Here is a 9,855-nt window from a genome sequence, read left to right on the forward strand (position 1 = left end):
GACCTGAGACATTCCAAGTCAGAAACATCCAAATATAAGACCTTGCTACTTAGAGTGCAAGAGGATTTCCGCCAGAAATATGGGTAAATGGTTTTTAAAAAAAAAGGTGCAATATTATGTTTAATTAATGAAACAAAACGGCGACAATTTTTTTAATTAAAACTACATTTACATTTCTCACACTGTAGTCTAATTTCCTACATAACATGTCTATATTTTGTTTTATTGTATATAATTTCAAATTTTTGTCTAAATTTGTTCTAATTGCAATTCCTAGGGAGTTGTGTTCAAGGCTGTTAGAGTTGGCCGGAGAGAACACAAGATTAGTCCGAGACATGGCTGAACTCTCTTTCCCCCAGGACCTCAGTTCACAGAATGACAGCAACACCAGGGCAACCTCTATAGGTTGGCATGTCAAACATCTCATGAAACATGCAGGCATCAGGCAGCTGCATGCCTTCAACTTTACCAGCAATTTTATAGCATTACATTCTCCTTGTGAAAGTATAGATTTTAAGCATGTAGCATTTGTTTTTTTATAGTTAATTAATTGCAATAACAGGATTAACGATTACCGTCGTGACTTTTAGCAAAGCTTCAGTGTTATGGCTTCATCAAGAAAATTCCCTAGTTATATGTATAGTCATATATGTCAGAAGTAGTTTATGACACCTGGGATCCCTTTTTCTAGTATGTGATACATGTATGTATAGAATTATGTGACTAATTAACTCTACATCTGTGATATTTGTCTAGACAATTTCTAACCAAAGCACTTATAACGACATACTTTTTTTATCTATGCGCATGTATATGACTTATATGCGCTTATATGATAGAATGAGCCTGTAGAATATTCACAGTTAATAACACAATTAATAATATAACATATTAATAACGTAATTGCATGTTACCATTTCTCAATCTTATTGTTGTGTTGCGACAGGTAACGGAGTGGAAGCTACCAGCTCCCCCAGCAGCAGCACCCGTGAGAGCATCAGCTCCTCAACTGTGGTGATGTCAAACAGATTTGAGCAGATGGCAAGGCAGCAGCAGGCTAGGCTGCTTGCCAAGGAAGCCATGCCAAGCCCAGCAGATGCCCAGGTTAGCAGAAAAATTTAGGCAAATTATTTTGCTCATTGGTTTTTTTTTAGAGGAAACTGTAGAAGAAAGTAGTGATGGCTGCATTGATAAGTTGCCCACCACTCTTGCCTTGCTCATAGCTGCACTACCTAACTATAAAACTACAAAACTATAAACTTATAATTAGTTTTAGAATTTTTGATGTTATAGAAATTGTGTTCACACTGTGCTTATATATTATATCTTGAAAATATACATACAGTGTTTCCCCTGGCCAAAAGTTTTTTTTTCTGGTGTGTTTGCATGCTTTGAGGTCATAGCAAAGCAAGCACCTCAGGTGAGCGCCCAGCCCGGGGTGTACGGGGGCATGCCCCTCCAGAATATTTTTGAAAAAATGGTGCAATTTGGTGCATTATAAGCTATTTTGGTGCATTATAATCACTGTTCTATGGAAGAATAGTGATTTTTGACAAATTTCGGTGTTTTCGCTCGTGTCACTGCAGGGGAAACACGTCCTGATGTATGCTAAATGTATGAATTTGATGTTACACAGGTTGGAGTCAATGTAGAGAAATTACCACCGACAGAAAACGAGCAATTAAAGCAGGAGGTAGCCCGGTTGCATCAACAAATGGACGAGACCAACCAAAACCTATCTGCAGCTCATAACCACATTCATGATCTTCAGCGTACACTAGCTGCGTTCATGGACAGTGGTAAAGGTCAGCAAGCTTAATCTATGACTTGTAAAACTATCTGATAAGCATATATGTATATGTGAGCAATGTAGGGCCTATGCACATGCACATTTCCGTGCACGTATTTGGATTGACGTGAGTATGAACGTGGCTGCATAGCTACGCATGTGGGTGCACACACAAACGAATTATCTTTGTCATTCTCCTCGCAGATGCTATAGCTAGTGGCGACAGCACCAGGAAACAATCGTCCGCCGGAACGAATCCGAAGCGCTTCATCTCTTGGACCGAAATACATCTCCGACCGCCGCACAAGACGTGCTCCGAACCGACAACCTGCGTCGGACCTCAGGAGGCAAGCCGACACTTTCGCACCATCCACCGACAAGCATCCACCGAGTCCACGTCGGCGACGCAGCAGCAGCGCCGGGGAGAGAGCGTCCGGCAGACAGGCAAGGCGCGTCCGGCAGCGGCTTCCCCGAGCAGCCACGAGAGGGACTTTCCCGCGGCGGTGCGGGGAGACGAGAGGGAGCGAGACGGAGAGACGAAGAGGAGACGAGAGGGAAGCCACGAGAGGGACCGTCTCGTGACGCGGGGAAACGGCATCGTCGCGAAGCGCCCGGATAAACGCGGCAGCAACGACGAGCAGCCATCGGGGGCGGCGCGAACGCCCGAGCAGCGAGCGAGACCACTCGACCTGCTCAAGCGCACCATCTTCAACGCGGCGGTGTCGGCGGCCGGCAGCCCCGCGACGGCGACATGCTCGTTCGTGAGTTTCGGCGACATCGACATCGGTTGTGCGCACGACTTCAGCCGCGACCTCGTGTCGACGGGCGAAGACGGCGCGACAACGCGGGACGGCGCGTCGCGACGCTATGCACCGAGCGAGTTCGAGAGCCCTGCGATCGAGCCCCGCGTTCGCTCGATCCTTAAGAACGGCGGGTCGACGAGGGCGGGGTCGCCACGCGACGGAACGTGCGCAGCAGACAGCTCGTTCGAGTACAGGCGCGGCAGCGCGTGCGAGGTTTCGCCGAAGCCAGATCCGGCTTTGGATCTGGATCGAGCGGCTCAGCTTTCTCGGATCGAGGCGGCTTCAGATGGCTGTGCAGCCCCGCCTGTCGCCGCAGTAGCGGTGCGGCCGAGCGCGAATATCGCTGACAGAGAAGAAGGAACCACACGTGCATCGACGGAGGCGTGCGGCTCTGGATTCCCGGCGACGATTGTTCCCGAGGCGGCTGCTAAAGACGAGCGGGGAGAAGCTGAGCGGTCGGTCACGGCCTGTCAGACTCCGTCTCGCGAAGCAGAGCAAAGCAGGCGAGATAGCACCGAGGTCTACCATACTGCGAACACGCACGATATATCTTCGCAGGGAGAGACGGCGATGTCGAATAGTTCTGGCAGCGAGAGTTCTCGTCCGGTCGCATCGCGGAAAGACGATGAAAGCAACTGCGCACAGAGACGAGAGGAGAACAGTTACTCGAAAAGCAACAGCAATGGTACGAGCGATTCTGCGCCGTTGAGTTCTGGTGGTTTGCTGTCGGACCCGGTGAACAGTAACGATGCTGCCACCACCACTGCCTCTAGTGAAAACATTTGCTTTGAGGTTCGCGATGAAATGGACGGAAGCGAAATGGACGAGCCCTTTCCTCCACCGTTAGAAGCAGCTTACCACATCACGGATATTTCTCCCATGAGTGAACAGGAGACAGCACTGGTCGAGAGTTTTGGGTTAACGGTCGACGACCCAATCGGAAAACAATGTCAAATAGTGACCGGTCAAAAATTTTTGACACCGGGAATAAAAAAACACGATATTGCAGTTGAAGTAGAAGCAACCAAGGAAATGAGTGATGGTAAAGTGGTTAATCATCAGGAGGTATGTACTGAGCCCAGGGCTGTCAGCACTGTAAGTAGTGGCACAGCCATTCAACACTGTGAAGACAGGAGACAAGAAACAAGTCCGGTGCAGAAGCAGGTGCCTTTCAAGGAAAGCGAAGAAACAGAAATTGCCGTAAACGATCAGGACGTCAACCCGCAAACTCTTGAGCACTTGACGGTAGACCTTTACGATAAATGTGAACGACTACAGGAAGAACATACTGAACACAATGAACATACCACACATAAAGACGTGCCATCATTAGACACTGTTCCCACACCAGACATGCAATGTAGGGAAAATACCAAAGATATGGAAGATGTAGTGCAAGCATCAAACAAAAGCGCGACAAATGACGAAGAAGTATGCAGTGATTCCTGCAGAGATATGGCAGATGCTACTCATGATACATTCCGAGGCTCTATCACATGCAAAAGTAAAGGTTATGAAACTCTAATGGAAGATGAGCTGGAAGCTCTTTCTGATGAGGTAGAGGAGGAGGAAGAGGAGGAGGAGGAGGGAGAGGAGGAGGAGGAGGAGGAGGAAGACGAGTGTATTGAAGAGGATGCAGAAGGTAAGAACAAGTCTGACTATGACACAGATGATGACCATGACAAGAGAAATGCACCTATGCCTGGTCGCAATCACGAAAATCCTGACGGCATTGATAAATCTTTCCCCGATGGTAAAACCGATGAGAATAACGATCAGTATTCTGACACTGGCAGCAAGCAACGTGAAAATAACCATGCAGATTCCACTGAATCCCCAATGATTGAGACCATCCAAACCGTACAGCCCGTGCAAGATGATTTGAATGAAGAAAAACATTCAGAGCGGCATGGATCACCTGAACTAAAGATCAAAGATGTAACGACTAGTGAGTGTGAAGACTTTGGTGTCGGTACGCTGGAGGTGCCACCTGCTGGACGTTTGAGTGGTCTCGCCGAACCAGAAGCTCTCTTGAACGATCGCAGCGAAGTCGATAACGAGACGGTGTTTCTGACATTCGATGCCGAAATGTCTGTTGCGTCAAGCGATTGTCGTCACGCATCGAATGATGATGATGGTGCGGTTGTCCAGCTAGACACAGTATTGTCAACGACCGCACACCGCCGCTCAACTTCCCCAACTAGCTTGAGCGCTGATGGTAATAATGTCTTTGTGTCTGCGGTTGACCTCGTCGCCGTCAGTCTAAGCGAGAACGAGTCGTGCAAGAATGCAAGTGCGGGGGAAGTCGGCGACGAGAATAAGTTGAACGAGAGTTTTTTGGCAGGAGGGGATGGCTGCCTGGTTAATGAAAGGTCGTTCGTCGAAGACGGGAGGACGGATTTCGGCATCGATGCGGTGGATACTGGCAGTCTGGGCGTGGATTCAGTCGGAAAGATGGAACACGCATGCGATTGCGAAGAGTTTCAGGTGCTCAAGAAAACGAGAGATCTGCTGGTGGAAAAACTGAGAAATGTCACTGTAGACTTAGCTGATAAAGAGGACAGGATTGTTTGTCTGGAGAGAGAGCTCATACTTAGACGCGAAAATATCGGTGAAGCAGAGAAGGTCACAAACGACGCTGGATATGAAATCGGAAAGGATCTCCCGCGTAACATGATGAAGGAAAAAATCCCGCTAGGAGCGTTAATTACCGAATGGCAGCAGGAGGAATTTCTGTGTGTCAAATCGGAGAACGATGATCTTCACATTCAGGTCGAGTCTCTCCCAGAGGCGAACAAATGCATGTTGCAGAGGCACGAAGCCAGCATGTCTGACCTACGTTCATTCAGCTCAAAACTCCATCATCATCTTCGACGAGGTGAATTCGGGGCTTCGTCGACGCAAACCCGAGCGGAATTGCCGGAAGTCGCAGCTGCGGGGAGATCACAGAAGAAGGAAGGTCTCTCGGTATTGCGCGTCGACGAGCCTGAATTTGTCGTGCAGAGCTTGATGTCACAGGTGTCCGAACTCTGTGAGACGAATGCCACACTCGCCGGTGAGGTGATCAGTCTGCGTGCCGGAAACGCCTCGCTGACTGAGCAACTCACGGCAGATGAGGAAGCTGACGAGAGAGAGACTGTCGGCTTGCGCAGCGCCGCGCAGCGGCTGAACGAAGACCTGTCGATGAAAAGCTGCGAACTCGCCGAGCTGGAGCGGCAGCGAACCGCGCTGCGAACGTCCCTGGAAGAACAACGAGAGATGTTTGATGCGAGTTTGAGTGAGAACGCGCTGCTGAGGACGCGGGAGTCATGCCTCGCGAACGATATCTTGATGGCGAACGAAGAACTGCTGACGAAAACCCGCAAACTCACCGAGTTGGAACAGCAGCGAACAGCGCTGCACACGTCCCTGGAGGAACAACGAGAGATGTTCAATGCGAGTTCGAGAGAGAACGCGCTGCTGAGGACACGGGAGTCGTGTCTCGCAAACGATATATCGGTGGCGAACGAACAACTCGCGACCGCACTGAGCGATAAACTGGCAGCAGCTAGCCAGTACGACGCCTTGAGGTCCGAGCTGTCTACGGCTTACGATCAGCAAGTCGTTCACATTGGCAAGCTCGCTGACGAAAACGCATCTCTATGCCTCCAGTTGTCGCAACTGACCGAAAAGTTATCGCAAGTGGAAACGGCGCTAGAGTCGCACGAGTATCGTATATGTAGAGCCACTAAACACAAGGAAATGTCCCACGAGATGGGAGACACAGACCCGATCAAAACCCTGCCGCTCACGGAGATGCACGTTGGTTCGGTAGAGCCATCCGCCAGAGCTTTTGTAAGGAGTGAGGAGGAAATGGCGCGACTCACCATGAACGTCGACCAGCCGAGTACATTCTCAACAGAGATACAAGCGAGTGTGTGCGCAACGACCGATCCAACGGCCTCCGACCCGCGACAAGACCAGGAGAGATTCGCATCGCACGCCAACGACGCGATGCATCGACAGCTACAGAGCTTGGAAGAGGAGCGCAGCGTGCTGACAGACAGAGTCGCAGAACTGGACGCATCGCAGGCACGCCTCGAGCGAGAGTTGTGCAGGGAGGCAGCCGAGAAACAAGCTCTAGCTGAACAAATAGCGCAGCTGCAGCGCGAGGAGAGAGCGATGCATGCGCGGCTCCAGGAAGCTCTGTCAGGCGGACTCGAGTCGAGCTCGCAGCTGCGCCACCTGGTGGCGGTAAACGAGGAGTTGGAGGCGAGAATTGTGTGCGCGACAGCAGAGGGCGCTGTGAGGGAAGCGAAACTGACGACGGTCGAGAATGTGGCAAATGAAGTCAGCCGCGGATGGCAGGAACGGATCTCCGCACTAGAAGCTGAGAAGCAGGAGGAGACGGCAACGTTGAGGAGCTGGAATGACGAATGTTCCTCTCAGGTTATGCAGCTTAAGAATTCTTTTTCTGAGCAGCAGCGTCAGCATCGCGACGAAATCGAAGCAGTTACAGCGCATTGCACCGAGTTGGAGACAGAGAAGGCGAAATTCGAGAGCCACTTGTGCGCCATCAGAGAAGAAACCTCGGTGAGGGATGAGAAGATCGGGATGCTGGAAGGCTACGTCTCAGAACTGGAAGAAGCACGCGGAGATATGAATCAGCGAGTACTGAAGTTACGAGAGCAGAACGAATGCATTACGGCTTCCGTCGCCGACAAGGACGCCAAACTCAATACTGCGCAAGCCGAGATGAGCAAACTCCTCGAAGAAGTGCGCTGTTTACGAACAACCGCATCAGATCAAGAGAGACACGAAGAGCTTGTTGGGAAAACTCGAGAGGACCTTGGGACAGACTTCACCACCGGACTGCCAGAACAGGCAAGTTCCATGAGCGGCACAGACGAGACAGCAGAGCCTGTGGTCGACGCACGGTCGACCGCCGTCGAACACGCGCATCGAGAAAACACCTCGCCGGAATCTGTTCCGAGATGGAACCTGTTCCCGGACGCTACCGAGAATTCTCTCTTTGCTCTCTCCGTCGTGCGACAACAGGAGGGCGTCGGTGAGGCACGGCAGACGAAGTCCAAACTTTCGATTGGCACCGGCGGCGAGAACGCCACGTCTGCAGTTGTCCCCGCATCGTCGATGGCGCCGCCGCGAGGTGTGACGGCGATTCCTCTCAGCGACGCGGAGTTGGAGCGTCCCCAATGCTCCGCCGGCGAGCTTCACGTCGTCGTGCGTCGGCTGGCGGTCGAGTTGGAGGCGGCAACGTCACGCGTTCTCGCTCTGGAAGCGCTCGGTGCAGCGGCGCGCGAGGAGAACGTTGGGCGAGATGGCGGGTGGGAAGGGAAGCCGGTCACAGATCTTCCCACGTCACAGAGTAGAGTCGAGCCTGAGGCCGCCTCGCTCAATACGGTCGCGACACGGCGACGCCTCGAGTCGGAGGAAAGCGCCCACCTAACGCTAGCCGGCTCGACAACGGGGATCCTTTCTCTCACTGAGGAGGAGGAGGAGGAGGAAGAGGAGGCGATGACGCGGCTTTTCACGGGCCGGAAAGACGGGGAGGCAACTCGTCTGCTGGCGCAGCAGCGGGAGCCGGAGCTGTCGGCGCTTGCCATGGCCTCGCTCCTGCGTGAGAGAGATGCAGAGGTCGCAACTCTCGCTCGCGTCCTGGAAGACAGCCAGCGCGAAGTGAACGCGCTGACAGAGGTGCTTCGACAAAAGAATCTCGAGCTAGCTTCGGCTCTCGCCGAACGCCAGAATTCCGAAGCCACGCGGGAGGTGGAGACGCAGCATCCTTCGCCGCGACGATCCGACGAACTCCTCCACGAACTGGAACGCGCGAAGATGTCGCTTGAGGAGAAGGAAGGGCGTGAGTCGGAGCTGAGGGAGGAAGTACAAAGCAGGGACGCATCACTGGAAAAGCTCGCGTGCGCTCTGCGTGCGAGGGAAGCCAGTTTCTTGCTCCTGAAGGGCCGGTGCCAGCGGCTGGAGAACGAAATCAAAATGAACGAGATGATCGAACAGCAGCTGAGATCCGTGATCGAGAAGAACACAGGCCAGCTCGAGTCGTTAGCGTCCTCCCTTCGTCTGAGCGAGGGGGCAGTGCTTCAGCTGACCTCCGAGTTGTTGCAGGCTAGAGCCAGTGGCACTGCGCTTACGTCGGTTCTAGAGGAGAACAATCACCAATGTGAGGCAGTAAGAGAAGAGCTACGATCCGCGAGAGTCCAGAATGCGCAGCTCAGGGACGCCGCTGCTAACCGAGAATCGATTGCGAACGAGCTGAGAGAGGAACTCGCGAATAGGGAAGCGTCTGGTGAGAGCGTGAGAGAAGAGGTGTCGCAGCAACTCGGCCACATGTTGGAGAAACTGCACGAGAAAGAGGAGAGGGCGAACATACTACAGGACAAGCTGGCAACGGGAGAGGAAGCCACCTTCTGGCTTCAGCAGAGAGTCGAGCAGTTGACGGCCTCCTGTTCCAAACTGGAAGTCAAAATATCTGCCAGCAGCACAGATGCAGAAGCTTTACGAAATCTCCTAAATGTCAAGGATGGTGAGGTGAAATGCCTTGAGGCACAGCTGTCTGCCGCAGAACAAAAACGTGCAACTGTGACAGATCAAGAGAGTGTAATTACACAGCTTCAAGATGCCGTGGCGGAGAAGGCAGGAGAGATTATTAGTCTGGAGGGATCGATCAAGGCATTCAGGGTACATGAGACAACAAGAGACAATGAGACAAGGGAGATGACAGAGCAGCTAGTGTTCCTACAGGGGTCGATAGAGACATACAGAGAACGTGAGACAGCTAGAGAGACTGAGATCAAGCAGCTTCAGGATGATGTGGTGGAGAAGACACAGATGATGATGAGTCTACAGTCATCGATAGAGGCATACAGGGTTCGTGAGACAATGAAAGACGACGAGACCAAAGAGATGACAGATCAGCTGACGTCGCTTCAGGAATCAATTGAGACATTAAGAGAACGTGAGACAGCTAGAGACACTGAGATGATACAGCTTCAAGATGCTGTGAAGGAAAAGACAGAAGTAGTGGAGAGTCTACAGGCATCAATTGCGACATACAGAGAACGTGAGATAATCAGAGACAATGAGGCAAGCGAGATGACAGAGCAGCTAGAGTTCATGCAGGAATCAATTGAGACATATAGAGAACATGAGGCAACTAGAGACACTAAGACAAATGAGATGACAGTGCAGCTGGTGTTGCTTCTGGAATCAATTGAGGCATATAGAGAACGTGAGACAGCTAGAGACACT

This window comes from Priapulus caudatus, unplaced genomic scaffold (genome assembly GCF_000485595.1).
Source record: "Priapulus caudatus unplaced genomic scaffold, Priapulus_caudatus-5.0.1 Scaffold82, whole genome shotgun sequence".
NCBI classification, from domain to species: domain Eukaryota; kingdom Metazoa; phylum Priapulida; class Priapulimorpha; order Priapulimorphida; family Priapulidae; genus Priapulus; species Priapulus caudatus.